At 42.7% G+C, this 18,341-nt stretch overlaps 1 long non-coding RNA gene across 2 annotated transcripts in view; it reads right to left on the reverse strand.

Moving 5' to 3' along the window:
* The window catches only part of LOC114870393 (uncharacterized), a 76,165-nt gene that overhangs the window by 54,062 nt on the left and 3,762 nt on the right, over positions 1-18,341 (reverse strand). The window contains exons 2-4 of one of the 2 annotated variants that reach the window (XR_008692533.1): positions 12,995-13,140; positions 6,209-6,330; positions 155-314 (exon numbers count right to left, since the gene is read on the reverse strand). This is a non-coding gene — a long non-coding RNA (uncharacterized LOC114870393). Of the gene's footprint in view, positions 1-154; positions 315-2,615; positions 5,121-6,208; positions 6,331-12,994; positions 13,141-18,341 lie in introns of those variants that run through there. The other variant, XR_003788321.3, reaches the window with a different exon arrangement.

Here is an 18,341-nt window from a genome sequence, read left to right on the forward strand (position 1 = left end):
AAACAATTAGCGCTCTCCTGCTAACTTCCTCCAATGGAAACCGCTTTTCCAATTCATGCCCAAATGGGGTTGAGTGTTTAACCCTCAGCAGAGGACTCACTGACGCATTCGGCCTGAAAGTGGTCTGTTGAGAAGTGAGAAACGCTGGCATCACCTGCGCTCCCTCCTCCATGTCTTGTTTTGTGCTGGACATCACTCAGTCATTATGAGTGTTCTCTCCCTGTCATCCTTCCTCTCCTCTCCAGCAGCCTGTGCCTCCACGCTGAGACCCACACAATCGCTCTGTGCCTGTGAACTCCCAGGATGCTGGGGCCCTATGAAATCCAACAGAATAGCTCTTATTCCCTGAAGATACAGTACAAATCATCATTGGTTTTATCTCAGTCGGGGACGTCGATTTCTCTAAACGGGCTTAGTCCCTCCAGCCTGTTAGTCATTCCTGCCTCTCCAGCAGCAGCCCCACCCTGACTCCCTACCTTCTGCTCATTGCTGCTTTTCTCCTCCCATCCCACAGATCTCCTCTGTTTCCTCCCGCCCTAGTTCAATGATGTCTAGTTCCTTTTGATGACTGCTTTCTTTGCGAAAGAGGTACAGCAGAGGACAGGACAAGTAACTGGATTGGTACCCTGTACTGGGCACCAGTTTTTATTTGAAGCCTGCCTTACTGGCCTAAAGACAAGTGTGTCTGCATTTTGTGTGTTGCTTGAGTCCCTTTAGTGTGCAGTGGAATGTACTTAATCTGCCTGCCATCATAATGCAAATGAAGCTCCCTGGTCCCAGCAGGGAGATACTCCTTACTCTGTGTGTATGTGTGTGTGTGTGTGTGTGTGTGTGTGTGTGTGTGTGTGTGTGTGTGTGTGTGTGTGTGTGTGTGTGTGTGTGTGTGTGTGTGCTGGGCTAACAGGCTGGCTATTGACAGAGGACGCTGGAAAGCTCTGGGGGGGGCATCAAAGAATGGCCAAAGGCTTCTGTCACACCACCACAATAGTTCAGGATCAGGTCCAGTTACACGCGGATCCACTGGAGCAGAGTGAGATACGACACCACAGGTGAAATGGGAGAATGACGCAGACTATGTCTTCCTCTTTGGCCTCCAACTACCACAGAAAATGCAATGGGTCCATTCTCACAAGTGCTTTAAATACAAGTAATTGTCACAGCAAAATTATTCTTAAGTCAAATCATGTCCGAAAAAAAAGGCCAAAGCTTTGCTTTTTCTGCAGACGTGGAGCCACAACAACTTAACTTGACTTACCCATGTCATTACACTGTGATTTTAAAACAACAAAAAGGTCTTTTAAGAATGCAAATATAAATTATGAATGATTACAAAAGAGTATATATTAAACATCACGTCATCTCAGCTTTAGTGAAATTTAGATTGAAATGTCAACATGAGATTCACTCTTAAGCCTAATGGTTTTCTTTTCAAGGAAATATAGTTCATAATAAATAACAAATTCTAATAAATAACATTAACATTTGTCAGTTAGGTCATAAAAATTTCAGCACAGACACAGACCACCCTAAGGTTTAAGCTGATGATATACATAAATTACCATGTGCTGTATTTACAGTAAATACAGGCACAAAGAGCTGCAGTCTCCTCTTTATAAACAGAGACTTACTAAGGTGCCTCATCATTATGGTCTGAATGACATCAGGTAAGATTTAATAGGATATTAAGACTTTTATAAATAAAGCTTTAAATGTTCCCTTGTTCTGCTCATTGGGAGAAGGCAGGAGTAAACCTTTTGCATTATTTTTTGTCACTTAACTCCTTCTTTAGCCTCAGCTCCCTCGATATCATGCGCTTCCTCAAAAGTGAAGGTAGATTTCATTCCCCACAAAAAATAATAGCTTTTTAATAAATGGTCCAGATGAAAATTAGAAATGATAGAATCAATAGTAAATAAGAGAAGAAGTAAATATACACATCGTATATCTTAGACAGATGTAAAAAGATCATCAAGCAGAGAAAATAACAAAAAAGTTTTAAATATGAAAGACGCTAATTTTTAATCCAGGAATCATTAAATGGGGAATTTACCAAAGCCAGAAGAATACTCAAAAAGTACTCTACAAAACTTTTTTTAAACTATCCATGACCACAGGAACAGAAGCGCTAGATTCCTAATAGGCCTAATTTTAGATCCTATAGTCAAAAAAGTCAATAATGTGGCCAAAACTATTAATAGCAAGAGAGTTAATTAGATTTAAAGATTAATTAACAGCTGATCTAATCTATCAAAGGGCTAAAGATAACTATCTAATTAACAATGAGTGAAGAACAGTGATAAAGTTTGTGAAACAGTGAACAGTGTTATCTTCAGCAGCACTTCTCTCTAGAAGCAGGGGAGAGGGCAAGGAGAGGGGGGGGGAGGCGGAGGAAAGGAGGGAGAGAGATGAGAGAGAGAGAGGAGAGAGAGAGAGATAGAGAGAGAGAGAGAGGAGCGAGAGGAGAGAGAGAGGAGGACGAGCGAGCGAGAATAGAGAAAGCGAGCGATAGCGAGAGAGAGCTCTCTTCTATCTATCTCTCGCTCTCTCTCTCCCCACCCCTCATCCTCCCTATCCCTCCCTCCCTCGATGTTTATTGATCGCCCGAGTTCATACAAGAGCATCGCTTAATGTGCTTGCTTTCATGTCCTGCCTTTGTTGCCAGGGCCGCAGCCCACAATATTGCAAATTGATCCGTCTCTCCCCGCCACCCTTTGTCAGGGATTGTGAAGTGAGCTACTATTACATTAACCCACTCTCCAAATCGTGCCCTTGCCGCCCCGCCCCCTTTCACCCTAACCCCTCTGAGTCTCTCTTTTTCCGTCTTTCTGGTTCTGACGGCAGCATCGGCATGGCTAAACACTGGCCTGGGAGCTGATTAGTGGCGCCACACGCCTGACTGCCTGTGTTGATGAGCTCCTTTGGGTTTGATGATGTGGCCAATAAACGGACACTTTTGATTATCTGACCTCTGACCTTATCTATAACAGCCACCGCCCACGCCTCCCTGCTGCCTCTTCCCTCCCTCCTCTTTAGCAACCTCACGCCTCATCCTCTCCATCGTCCTTCTCAGGTGACGACTAGAAAATGAGGTCACACTTGTGCGAACATAAACAAGGACACAGATTGTCAAGGGCAGTTCATGCCTCTAATGATTTTGTTCAGGGTTTTTTCGTGTACCACAAGTTCGAAATGTAGAATAGAGATTATGGCCCTTTCCTTTCCGACTAGGAAGCTGATAACGCCCCTTGCTGCACACCTGGTGTACACTGTACATCTTCAATAGGTTTTTCTCAAAGTTATGAGAGTGAACGCTCTGGGATGAAGAACTTCTATGTAACTTGAGATAACTTGTCCCTTTAGGCATTGGAAGTAAGTGGACTCTGAGCCACAAGACAGGCATTCAATAATAAGGTTTTCTCTCGCCGCGCTTCTGCCCTGGACAACTTGGCAGGAATTTGGAACGAAGACGAAACACCAGCACTCTTCGACTCGCCTGCGGTCTGACTTCAACGTCCTCCTGAGCCGATCAACTGCAATTCCTGGAGTGTGCATCCCTGACACTGTAATTGCCTCGTGGAGTTTTCTCCCCGGCATAAGGCACAATGCCTGTAATTAAGATTGGATGCCGAGGACCACCTCCACCGCATCACCTCCGACAGCTACTGTTGTCATGGAGAGAAGACGTCAGGGTGTTGCAAAAGTAGATGCTGTACGGGGGGTTGTTTTCAACTGTGGGGAGGGGGGAAGTCTGAGCAGCGGGCGATAAGGGGATGGGGGACTGCGGCACAATCATCTTGATTTCTTGTGCTGAACGATTACATGCCATGCTAATTGCTAGCAGAGGGATCTTTAATAAATATTTCATTCGGCGCAGCATCATTACTGCCTAATGTCGTTATTAATCTCCGCCGGTAATTTCCACTCAGGAGCAGCGTCTTGGTGAGGGGAAGGCTGTGTTTTTCCCCCCACAAGGAGGGAAAGAGTCAGATAGATGGAGGGAGGAGGCGAATTAGGGAGTAATGCTAAAGAAGTGCCATTATACAAAGTTTATCAGTGGAAGAGAGAATGGAGGAGGAATGAATGAATTAACCGTGTAGAGACTGGAACGTTCACCAAACGGCACTGGATGGATAATGTGGGAGCTAGAATGGCAGCAAACAATGTTCCAGACACATGTCATTTCCTGAGAGCAGCTATGATCTCACTGATGGAAAGGCCTAATCTGATTTCTACATAGAAAGGGGGTGGTATAACTGCCTCTGTAAAAATGTACTTAGGGTAAATGTCTGGAGCTGCCAAGCAGGACTTCTGTCAGGCATGTTGAACAATCACAAATGTCCATTTACTCAGAACAAGTCTGTCTACAGAGTTTATACGCAGCTGCTGATATTCAATTTGCCATCTTTGCGGTTTCAAGCTCGGGAATTTAAGCACATAATTTATAAAAAGTTTGATCCAGGAACAGTAAGTCAATTCACCATAACAAAAAAATGAAAAAATAAGAAACTTCTAACGCATTCATTCAGTCATTTTCTCCACAACTAAGATTTACTACATAAGAATTTAACAGCAAATTAAAATGTGCTGACAACACACCCGACACTATTTGAAGACCAACAGAAAACTATGCATGAGTGCAAACCATGTCGCGCAAGCCGCCTCTTTCTTCATGGACTTTAAGACATTAAGAAGGCGTGAAAGTGAAGCAAGTTAAGCCTTTGGCAAACAGCAAATAGCATTAGCCACCAAGGAGACACTGCCTTTTGCTCACTCCAATATCCATCGGCGCCCACGGCAATGCTAGCTAACTGCTATCACGCTGGCTTATTCACACACATTTTCCACAGCTCTAGTATTTTTTTTAGGGCAAAATTCAATCTTTGGTAATAAGTGAATTTAAGATTGAGCATAAGCACAAACTAAACAGCAAATCCAAATCCATGTTGGTTTTATCTAACAATGTATTTCATGGCTCTATTCCAAACTTTTATGAGAATAGGTTATAAATGATTACCAGGAAAATGATTATATGCTCTGCATTTATGTTTCAATAACATATCCATCATATATGGCCATAGAGAGTGACAGCGGGGCTGGGACAGGATGGAAGGATGGCTTGACTGGAGAAAAAAAAAAGAGAGAGGGAGTGAATTATTGGCTTACAATAAAAAAAGAAAAAGAGGCTTCAACTAAACCATCTATCTACTGTGTCCTCACTCCACTCACTCTGCTTCCATCTTCACAAACACACACACACACACACACACACACACACACACACACACACACACACACACACACACACACACACACACACACACACACACACACACACACACACACACACACACACACACACACACAATGGCATTGCCCTTAAAGAAAATAGAGTTGTGTGTACCATCCAATTATCTGTCAGGGGTGAATAATGGCCCCAATAATATATTCACATTGCAGTTGCCGATCAATTTTTAATCAAGCTGAGAAATATGGAGGAAGTGAAGCTAAAATGACCCACCAGTACCATCCCATAATGCCTCAGTGGAGAGAGAGAGTCCCTAATTTTGCACCAATCAAATTACCACCTTCCCAGTAAGCCGCCCACCCCCCGTGCACCATCATCTCACAAGTGGTAATGGTGAGTCTCACTGTGAGATGTGAGTTACAGCCATAAGAGGACTGTTTTTTTTTAATAGGAGCAAAGGTCAAAGGGCCGGGGGCTTAAATAAATTTTTGGTGACCGAGTGATTAGCTGTTAAAAGCTGAATAACGTGTACAGTGAAACTAAATGAGAAAAGCAGGTATATAGAGGTTGTTTTATGGGCAACACAAAGGAGAGTTTATGGCAAACGAGCCGGTTTGTGTCACGGATGGACATCACATCAAGGACGTTGATGACGTAAATACAGTCATTTGAATTAATGTTAACTTCTGCCCTCTGCATGTTGAAAATGACTCTTTATCTCAAACAGCATTCGGCAAAAGTATCTGACGTTATAAAACTACACCTAAATATATGGTTGATCGGTTACTGAAATACGAATGTGCAGGAAAATATGTGCACATATTTCAGACTTACAGACTTTTCTCATAAATAAATGTAAGTAAAATGTATGTTTTATGTACAAACGTAGACACAATAAAAGTCCTGTCTGTGCAATGAGAGTTCAGTGCTACAGAGCCAGTGCGCCCGACGTGGGTCACGTACCTCTATGCAGTGCAGGGGCAATCTGCAATGAAAGCTTTCCCATTTGTAATAAACTGCAGCCTCTCAGAAGAGCAATCCTAGGGAGACTCCACCATAGCCTCTCCCCACTATAACAACAGCGTCTGTAAAACAAATGAGTGAGAAGGTAATTGCAGACAAACAAAAATTACATTTCCAATAAAGGTTTGTGTCTCTTTGGACTCCCAGAAGCCCCTAGCCCTCCTCAACTGTTTAACAGCCTTAATATACCCTCTCATCAGCCTTCCTGTTGAGAAGCCGCCTGAGAGAGGCCATCAGAGCACAAACAGAGCTCATCTAATGCGAACGGGTTGAGGGTTTAGTGGTTGAAGTGTTTTAGCCAATTAAAAGGGAAAAGTGATGGTGGGATAGATGGATGAGAGCATTAAACACAACACTAACAGTTTACATTGCCCTCACATTCATGACACTGTAGTAAAGGAGAAAGATGAGTAGTAAAGACGGCCCAAGCATAAAATAAACACACAAGGATGATTAGAGGCTCACTGCTTCCAAACCTGCACTGACAGATGTATGATGAACTTGTCAAATCATGTTACATAATGAAGAACTAAGGTTTGTAAAACGTGTATATTTCCTGAGTTTTTTGAAGCTCTTGTTGATGTTTAGACATTTTTCCCTCACTGTGGCAAAAAGAACACTGCACTTTGGGAACAGATGTGTCTTTAAAGCTCACATCAGACCCAACTGACAAAATACTTTCATCAACTTCTCTACAAGCGATAATTGAAGCCAAACTGCAGCTTCACTGAAACAGTCGCACAGTATAAAGAAGAAATAAATTGAGATTTTGGCAGCAAATGTTGTAGTCGTTACACTTGATAAATGATTAATTAGTAGCTACAGGAGTCTGGGGGAAATGTTATCTATACCATCAACCACAGAGACAAACCACTGCTTCATGACGCACACACACGGACAACAACACAGGAAGAATTCCACTGAGTGCAGCAGCAGCAGCCATCTCCCCCCAGCAGCGCCCAGATCAAATCAGTCCGTTTATCTGATGGTGAACTTCACATTAGGCCCAGCTAAAGGTCCCTGCTCGGCTTCCCCTCATCAAACCCTGCAAACAGTGCACTCCGCGGCCCGGCCACTCACAAGGGGGAAATTGATTACAGCCGTGGGCCAAAGCGGCTACAAGTCCGCAGCTCCGTTCATTCCATTAGGAATCCTGGAGCCAAGCGGCCCGTTGGTGGGTGTGAGCTACAGACTCTGGATCAGATCCTCAGTTATTATATCATCTTCATGTAACAGTGACTGGTGCTGTAATCTGGGCTTAGATGAAAGGTCAAGCTTTAAATGACCTCAGCGGTGAATAAACATCAATTGCCAGGCCTCTAATGAGAGGCTGCCAGAGTTCAGATCAGTGTGACAGATTTCACTTATAATGGATGCATTGACTGCAGTGAAGGTGGAACAGACCACGGTACGTGTAACTACAGTATGCGTCTGCACACATCTGCCTCTGTTTACCAGAGTTATATATTACTCTGTTTAAATTTATGTGCGAGAGATAAACAGCAGGAAAATCTCTGTGCAATTGTGTGATGTGTGAGAGAGACTAGCGATAATAGTCTTAGGGCATTCCTGTCAGCGGCTCTGTTTGACTGTGGGTCTTTTGTGGCTTCCTGCAAACTTTAATGCTTAGACAAGTTTGATGTAAACACTCAAGAGGAGACAAAGACGGGAAAGTCCCTGAGATATTTAACCGACTAATTCCTCCACCGGTTTTTCCTTCTCTCTGCTCGTCTCCCTCTTTACTTTGCCACAATCAATCCACTGTGGCGGAAGAATCTGGGAATCCGGGATACGCAGAGCAAACATGCCCTTTTTCCTTCATCATCAAAACAACAGGAGAAGCGTGCGTTACGGAGCAGACGATGTGCGAGCACCTCCGCATAAACAAACACACCTTGACTGTAAAACACCGCTCAAGGCTTTTTACGGCTCCAATTAGTGATGACGGCGACCTGACAAGTCTCAACTTTGTTTGGTTTCAGATCACATTTTTAACTTCCTGTGTGGTGGAGTGAATAAAGAGGAAAACCTCCACGTAAGTGCTGTTTGGCACAGCTATAAGGAGAATTTAATTGTACAGTTTCGGATTTTAATAATCAAGCTTTTAGTACAACACTTAATTTGGTAGAGTTTGTTCAAGATGCTTGATGGAAACAAGTGAGCTTTGTTATAATAAAAACAAGGACTGGTTAAAGGGCTGTTCCAGACAAAAGGAAACTATGACCCACATCATGTGTACACGCAGTCATATCATGCAGGCTAATTGCGAAATGGGACATATCAGCCACATGTCTGCACTTTCAAGCCCCCCTCCGCCTGCCGCCCCCCCTCCTTCTCCTCTGATGTGTTTTTCATGTTAACACTTTGCTCTGCCTTAGGTACACTGTGTGGTTTCCCACCATACACAGCCCCTACCCAACCCATTTAGAATGTCTTTATGGGATAACATCGTTTTTATTTTTCAATTAAACTTTTATACTTTTGTGTTTTTTCCACCCTGTCTCCTTTTAAGACTTGCTATTTTTCCTTTTGCAATTTCCTCATAGGCTGTTTTCTCTTTTCTGTTTTTTTTTCTGGCCAACTCCATTTTGGCCCAAACACCGAAACCACAATACAAGAATAAAAAATAATCAATCAAGCAGAAAGTAGATGAGTAGACCTAAGCTCAAACTGATTAACTATATATAGTGCACAGCTACTCTCAGTGAGAGGTCAGCGAGGTCAAATTTCACAACAACTGATCCATCTGAACAGCTAAAACACAGAGATATTTTTAAAAGTAATCAAGGGTGTAGAAAACTCTCTGAATGAGCATGAACCCTCTGAACCACAAGACAATTGTACAAATCAAATTCTTCTTACAACTACAGATGGATCAAACCTTCTCATCTCCGCTCTCATCACCTTACACCAATCTGAGTGTTGATTTCAATGATTCATCTGATGAGGGGAACCAACGCTTTGAAGCATCAGTCGGACCAATGCCACCCTCCACAGTGATGCCGTATCACATCTGACATCTGGAAGTCTGAGAGATTGATCCGCTGGTATGGCCATTGATCGAGACGGGGTTTGAACACATGCTCAGGGCCGAGCATGGAAGGAAGGGGTCAGGAGGAAGACGTGCGGCCAGCTCACTTCTTTTGTCATGGCAATCGATGCTTTCCCACCATGGGGGAGATTAGCCTGGTGGGGCCACGTGAGGAGCACAGCGTGAACTTACATTAGATGTTCAATGTTGCTTATACAGTATATCTGTCTTCAGCACTGTAGTCTTACTTTGTCATATTTGTGAATAATATTAACTTTGATAGCTTGACATCAGCAGGAAATTAAACACAGCTGGCACAACCATCAACTAGTATATCAGTACGTCAATGAGCGCAACCATTACTGCAGATTCATGACTAATAAATCCAAAATTTAGCTTGGCTCAAGAAAAAGAGTGAATATGGAGGGAAAGTGTCATCTACTTTACAAATCTACGTGTTTTATCGTGTTTAATCAACAGAACAAATCAAATTCAAAAACAGAGGAGCACAACGCAGGCTGGCATTACGTCTGTCCAAGTGCAGAAGGAACTGAAGGAAGAAAGTCAACTCACAGCATTAGATGAGAAGCAAGTGAAAGTCTGGGCAGGAGGAATCCAAAGACACAGGCAGCAGGAATAAACAAGAGCTGGGAGCACAAAAGGTGAGAGCTGAAGGCTTTGGCAGGGCTAAAGCAGGCCACAAACAGACCAGTGCTAAAGGGCCCAGGACAAGTGTTGCCATGTCCCCCTGAAACCGCCGAGGCCGCTGGGTAATGAATAAATAAACACCCCCTCCAACCATGCAGCCTCTTCCTCTTCCTGCTCTGCACATTTGGCAGCCAATGCACACACATATGCATAGACACACAGAACCTGGCACACTCGCATAAACAATACACACAAATGCATACATGCATGATTGCCATCGGCTTGACAGCCAAAATACACACTTGCAAACTTCCAGGCTTCGTGCATCAGAGTCTGTATGATGTGCATTTGCTGGTGGTGTTCTATACGCGTCCAGATGACCGCGTGCCTTTTTGCTCTCCCTGCTTCCACGGCTCATTTGTATGCGTTTTAGGCCATTCGTTTGCCTCCACGGCGGTGAGACACTGGACCGGCTAAGCCAAAGCCAGGCAGCCTCAGTGCGCTCCCGCACTCGTGCAGCAGACGGGGAGCTGTGAGGCTCAGAGATGGCCTCCCAGCTCCGTATCTGCCGGCCCGACGCTCACTGAAAATATAGTCAATTATTCAACTTGGCGGATTGAGGAGCCAAAGACAGTCTAAGGGCTTTTATAGCGTCTAACTTGTTGTGACAACGTTAAACGACCCTCGTCTCTGCCTGATGAAATATAGATATTTTGTTTTGTTTCCAAGAGGAATAATTTGTCATTACGAAGTTGATGCATGCCGTCTGAGATCTCCTCCCGTTAAAGGGAGAGGAAAGTAAGAACAAAGAGGCAGAAGGAGCTGGTCAGTGATGTGGAAGGAAGGAAACCTGTGAGAAACTAAGTTGAATCTGATATGGGTTTGGAATTTATCAGATTTTTATAATGAGAACAGTCTCTATGACGAATAGTGAACCTGGGAGAACCAGCTTTTATTAGTTTGCCAATTGGGAAAATTTAGAGTGAAATAATATCCTGTTCCTTGTCATAATGACATGTCCTTAAATGCTTGGGGTTTCAAATGCCCAGCTAGTCTACAGCTGTAGATACTGCCTCCAAAGTTAATTTTATCCCCACGTATACACACACACCAACTGTGCTAATGCCCTGTCAGCACACATGCACGTATTGCTGTCCATCACATAGAAGGATTACATAGCAGCCTAACCCATCAGTCCACCTCATAGGCTCCGCTAGCACCAGCTAAAGCCACAGCCACCATACGCTACACAAGCGCCTTAGTGAGTCTACTGCATGCATCCCATTATCTGGAAGTCCAGTCATGTAGGTCAACTTAGGACTTGTCCACTTGTCAAATCTCAGCTTACAGAGAACTTCACTGTGATACAAGAACATTCACAAGCAGCAGTTTTCTAAAGCACGTTTGCATCTTTTGCCCTCACAGCTGGAAAACATGACGTCCAGTTCATTCTGTACTATATATGCATGACTGACGCAGAAGGCCTCGGCGTAAGACAGCAGGAATGTCTCCAGCAGGGTCAGGGCAGGTTGGCGGTGGGAGGATCACGTCCTTGGAGCATGTGTCATGGATTTGCAGTTGCAGAACTTGGCTGTTAAAATTATTCAAATGCTGCTGACAGGACAAGCTGCAACCCTCTCGTGGTTGGGGCTTTCCTCAGTGTGCAAAGAACTGTCATTCTAATTACTGCACATGTCAAGTAAACAACACAGAGGGTCAAGCTTCCAAAACAAAGACATGAGTCTTGAATTACACGTCGAATTCACTTTAACCTTGATGTTAGCGACAACTGTCTGAGTGTCCTGCGTATGCTAATGAGAATCACGCTGTTTGTAGGGAGGTACACAAACATAAAGTGTGTGTGTGTGTGTGTGTGTGTAAGTATGTGCGTTTTCAATGTGTGTTCCATCTTCTCTTCATGCTGCTCTGCTCCCACCGTGCCCCTGGGACCCATCTGCCTCCCTGTTATTAATTCATCAGGCTTAACCATGCAGCGCTTTATGACTCTGTTTGGACTGACGAACTATCACACACCCCTATCTCTCCCTCGCTCTCTCCCAGGAACCTGGTATTGAAAAACAATACTGTCACTGGATGCTGGACCTACACTTGCAGCTCGATACGTCCAGTCCATTGTCTCCTACATGTGCTGCCTATTGGCCTGAGTGCTGAACGCAGCCCTGCAGGAGTGCGCCATGCGCTCTGCATCTCTGTGTTCTTGATCAGTTCACGAATCGAGTTTCCATCTTTCATTTTACCGTGTTAAAACTCATCTAAGGGCTACTTGGAAATTCCATCAATAAACCAAATCACTCAAAAATGATTAAGCTAAATAAACCCCATAACAAAAAATATCTTATTACAATTTAGACGCCTTAAGAGCAGAGAATGATTTATTAAGAGCCTCAAACAATTTTGCGGAGCCCTGAACTTTAGCCACAAGATAAAGTAACAGGACTGTTTTTCTGGATTGAATTCACTTTACTCCATCTTTGTCTCCATAGCTAAGTCCCATCTTGGAAACTATTTAGACTGAAAAAACAGCTGATTGTAACCATGGTCAAAATAAACCTTTTTAAAAAGAAAAAAAACTAAACTTTACACAGAAAGATAATCTAAGAATCAATCAACGGCCTTCACGTGAATATGTCCTGATTGCCATGTCTAAACCTATTCCCATCAAAGACAGAGAGAACAGATCAGAGATTGTGGCACATCAAAAGAGTTTATCTAGCAAGTATTATGTAGCTGTAAAGAGCGGAGCGGAGACATTAAACACACTCCATGAGAACTGAGAAAGCACAAGTGGAGCAGGAGGAAGTAAGAAAAATAAATAGAGAAAGGAAACTATATTAGTGGCAACTCCAGCAGCCTAACGTCAACCGATATGGCCTAACAAAGAAAAGCAAACAAACAGAAATAACTAACCTTTAATTATAAGATTAGACGTTTTAATTATTGGAACTCCGTGATCAATACCATTAACCTGATTTGAAAAATTCAGACAAAACCAGGAATGCATTTCAAAAATAAACACAGCAACATACTTGTTGTAAGTGGCCTTCACTTCCACTGCGTCCCTCTCAGCGTCAACGCTGAACTTGAGGACATCCACAGGGAATTCTGGATGGTCGTCCGGTAGTTTACATTTGGGGTTATACTGCCCCCCGGTGGACACATGATGAACTCAACTCTGCAACACGGGAAACAGACCCAGGTCAAACATGAAGGCACGACACTAAACCTTCTAATAGAAGATTTTTATTAAGGTTGAAAGTGCAAAGTTAATTTTTTGTTTTTATTCTTGGCAAATATTCAAAATAGTCGAAACTGTCACCAGCAGGAAATTAAATGATACAGACTTAAATAAATCTAAATGATAAGGAAAACAATCATGAAAGCATTTTAATCTCCACATTCACCAAATATTAGATTAGGAACTAAAAATCTTTTTTTTAAAAGCATGATATCTGTAAGCTGCTTTATTTTTGCATTTGAATGAATCTTCTCACACGTTGGATCGATATTTTGTCTTTGACTTGATGCTACAGACTTCTTTTTCCCCATGTTGGTACAGGACTTCAACCCTTTTTGCAAATTTGCAAATTACATTATAAGTGACACAGGAGAATGTTTTTACTGAGCTTGCAGACAGATACATATACCTGTATAAAGCCCATAACGCTATATCTGAACAAATTCAATCATTTTTGTTACTATCTCACACATACATGCAACACAAAAATAAAAAAATAAGTAAATGCATTATTTTATACATGTGTTGACAATTCTGTTTGATTCTGGAGCTCTAACATATTTCCCACCCTAGATTCTCCGAAGAGCAAAACGATTGACAATGTTTGAAAATGGCCAGACAGCGTGATTACAGACATGACAGCAAGCCAGTTGTCACTTCCAGGAAAAGTCTGGGGAAAAAAATGGAGGAATGGGAGGAAAAGACGGAAACTGAGAATGCTAAAAATGTTCTCTCCAAGGAGTTGAAGAGTGAAAATAGTTGATAAGTGATAGAGAACAAAGACAGTAGAGCGTTTAAAGCAGGAGCAAAAGTTGGTGATGAAAAAAGAAATATGAAGATTGAAACGAGGAGCAAAGACTGGATTCTAATTACTCTCTCACATTTATAGCAAATTCACTGTGTGCAGTCGGATCTTCACAATCGGCATTTCCAAGCTGATAAAACACAGTTACGGCCATGCACATCTTTATGTATATCAGGTGTAATCTGTAAAGTGATGGTGGAAAAAAAACCTATGCCAACAGTGTTAAACCTTATTTGGCAGCAGCGACAACGAGCGTGCCTAAAAAATGACACTTCGTAGATACAGAACAAAAATGGATTTAAACTAAGGTTGGTCGTGAAGTCTGAAATCACAAAAGCAAAAGCAGACATTTAAAAGATTTAAAGCAAAGCTTAGAAAACAAAATTGTAAATTAAAAACTTAGCTTCGACTAATGTCGCTCTGCTGCCAAGGAAGAAAAAAAGCAGTTTAAAGCGAAACACATGACCTTTTCAAAACCTCAACTTTAGTCTCGACATAAAAACACACAAAAACAATCTCCCTGCTGACTTCTGTCCCCGCTTTGCCCCACTGACCCACTGGGACAAAGAGATGGCGAGGCAAAGTGGAGGTAAAAGGAGAAACCTCATTAGGAACGACTGACAATACAACAACCCTCCCCCAACACTCCCTGATGTGTGAAAGTAAATCTTGATCTCTCATCTATGAGAACACAAACATTGTGGAGCCAATTTGCATCCTCATTCAAGCTCAACTTGCCTTTACCAGAAATCCGTCACGTCAAGTGTGTACGTGACGGATATATTAGAAAAGAAAGGCTGGAAGCGTCGGCATTTAAAGGGGTTTAGTGTCAGTTTTGTGTCTTTTGCCTCAGTTGTCTTTGTAACGAGAGAAAACCATATGAATCAGGGTTAAGAAGTGGAAACAACACTAGTGAAAAAACCTCCAGTGCAACCTGGTACAGGAGTCAAAGCAAGTGAGCCTCAGCTGGTAGAGAAGCATGTCCCAGACATTAGACGCCCCATTGTGTAGAGCTGAACAACAATCACCTTCATAATATCAGGAAAAGGTGGTGACTCTAGGCAGAAACCAACATTGGTTTCATATGTTCAAAATGCAGGAACCGCTTTAAACCACCAACCGAAACTTTAAACCATTTATAAACAACAAAAGAAACACAGAGGACACAAATCCTCACATATCACTACATACTGGACACAAATAATAATGTAAAAGTAAACGTTAACCGTGTTTAAGGTTCTACTGTTGACGTATTTCAGGGTAACTGATCCAACATGATACTTAACTCTGCACCTGTGTCTGTCAACAAAACATCTTTAAGCTTAGACAGACTCAAATTATGTAAAAGCAGATTAGCGGATAAAAGCTATTTCTAGGAGAAAAAATATATTTTCTGCCCTTAAAGCTATTATGATTACACACAACAGCTTTCTTTGACATCGTTTACTGCTTTAATCATTTTTCCCCAGAATTAAACAACAAGGAAACAGTCAAAACCCAGCGTCTACTATTTTGCCCTCAGCAGAACGAAGGCAAATGGCAGTGATAATTGTGAAGCTGCTACAGACATGCTACACAGATGAATTCTGTGTTTTCATTGCTAAAGGAAACGTTGGAACATTTTCCATTTTTCAAAGAAACTCTTTTATCTTCTTGAGTAAACGGCTGCTATCTCTCTTTCCTGCCCCGAGCAGCCTCACTTAGTGCCTTTCCCTCCAGGGAGCGTTTTCCTGGCAAACAAGGCTGTTTATTTTGCTAAAACAGGCCATCACTTCAGCTAGTTCTCTAATTAAAATGTTGCAAAAGCATCAAGGAGTCGGCATTTTATTTAACAGCTAATTGTGCTGACGCTGGGGACGGGGGATATTTTATGCATACACTTTTCAGGATCTTGGGGAAGGAACACATTTGTGCACGCACACACACCCACACCCACACACACCCCCACACACACACACACACACACACACAGGAGATCGGTTTCTTGCTCACTGGTAGGATGAATTTTAAGCAGTCAGGAGTTTCGAGTTAATCAGTGGGAATTCTGTGGGGGAATATCAGGTTGCCTTTCAACACGAGAGGATGCACGTATGATTAACGCGATGCTTCCCATTGGGCTGAAGAGAATAATTGTCTTGTTTACCAACAGGTGTTTTTAATCTAGACACAAATTAACTCTCCTTGTTTGTAATGGGACTCGGGGGTTGTCATTTTTGAGACGCGGTGGCTTGCAGTTTTCCTTGTCAACAGTTCGTGTCGTTCTAATTGGGTGTTTTAAATTAATTATAGTAAAAAAAGGTTGCATTTTCAAAATCATCTACCTGCTCTTTTCTGGCAACGCATCAATCACATTTCATACTTTATGAGCGGGGTTGACCCAACGCTACATCGAAGGACACCTTCATGTGACTGGACACATTTAGAGCCATTTCAGGTTTAACTTCAGTATCACTTCTGTATCTATAAGAAAAGGTTAAAATCAAACATCAGCAGGTACAGCAGCACACACTGAGGCTGGGCTACTGTCACAGTACCTGAAAATGAATCTAATTAAAAAGAAACATCGCACAGCCAGATAGGAGGACAAACACCTCATCTGATAGTAGCAGCATTTTCTGTTTTTCATCTAATGAGGTGTAATACCACTTTGGTTGTGTTCTTCATAGGTTTAGGATGGTTTGGAGGAGAGTAGTGTGAATTTGGAGGGTGGAGGTGAGGGATTTCCTCAGTGAGAGTGAAAGTCTAGCTTTTATTACCTTTCACACGTCACCCTCAAGCTGACAGGTTGTTAAAGCGAAGGTATTTTAACATCCAATTTCAACAGTTTTGTGGTACCATCGTGCAAAACTAGGGGTGAAAATGAAAAAGAGACAGACACACACACACACACACACACACACACACACACACACACACACACACACACACACACACACACACACACACACACACACACACACACACACACACACACACACAGACACACAGACAGACAGCTTTTCCATCATTCATGCAGTAATATACAGAGACATACAAAATACCAATAACTTGGATTGAGTGTGGGTCTAACAAACTTAGTTGTTTTCATGGAGCCTAATGACAATGTTAGAAATACTTTGCGATACAAACATTTGCTGCATTGCTTTATGTTCAGATCTTTAAACTTGGTTGTTTACATTGACTGACAACGTTGGAACTGGCAGCAATAAAATAAATCCAACCCTGTAATTGATTTGAATGGAGCCAGTCAGTCGATTCTGCAGTGGTTCATGAGCTGAAACAAAACAACACAAGGTCATCAGGTAAAAAGATCTAGACCAGTCTCAAAATGCAACATAATGGAGGAAAAGCCAGTCCAGTACATTCACATTACTTGACTGCTGCATTTCAGGAGTCCCAAACCATATTTACGTTTGTGGTCTCGTAATAAAAAAATAAATATCTTATGATAGTATTTACATGTGCATCAAACTAAACACAAACACCTACAGAAGTTCATTCTAAGCAGCCAAATGCAACAAGCTTGTTGTTTTACTGTTAAATCAAGTCCTAATGACTTTGACCTGTGTGTAAATTGTTATCATTGAGATTGTAACAGCTACACTTCGGACACACAACAGAGGGGCCGATCACAGCACTACACGTTAGCCTGCGTTTGCTAACGGTCACTGGGGACCATGGCTGCTTCTCTACGCTTCACCTGCTACTATGTCAACATATGAGGTCGTCTCAATGCTGCCACTTTCCAGCAGTAAGAAACAACAAAAATCAACACAATGAACCTCTTCCTTCTTTAAACACCTGAGCAGCAACTTACATCTACGCCACTGTTTGCTCTGTGGGATAAAGTGACTGTCCATACGAGACTGAAGCTGCGAAGGCCTCCTTCCCTCCAGTGAGCTTGGCAGGATCCCATCTTATTTAGAGAAGCTCGCCAGGATTAAAGGGTGTTTCTATCACTCTTATCTAGTGTTTGAGCACTTGATCACGGAGGCGTGCCCTAATCCGAACATCGATGCGGCTCCATCAACACGCTCTCCTGGAGCAACTCGCCAAAAAAAGGGGCTGTTGGAGCTTGTTTGGACGGAGGCGTGCGCGCACCCACCCTCCGAACACAACATACATGAACACATGCGCATCTTAAGGAACACTGTTCCTGCCGTTGCTGCTGTTGCTCGCTTTGATGGCTGATGCCAAACGTCTAATCTCATAAACTTCTGCTTGTTCTCTGCTGACGGCCTCAGATTTAAGATCTGTGAAGCACGCGTGTGCGTGTGTGTCTGTGCACGCATGCAGGTCTGTGTGTCGCACGGGGTTTGTTTGGAAATCTAAG

The sequence above is a fragment of the Betta splendens genome, chromosome 15, assembly GCF_900634795.4.
Source record: "Betta splendens chromosome 15, fBetSpl5.4, whole genome shotgun sequence".
NCBI classification, from domain to species: domain Eukaryota; kingdom Metazoa; phylum Chordata; class Actinopteri; order Anabantiformes; family Osphronemidae; genus Betta; species Betta splendens.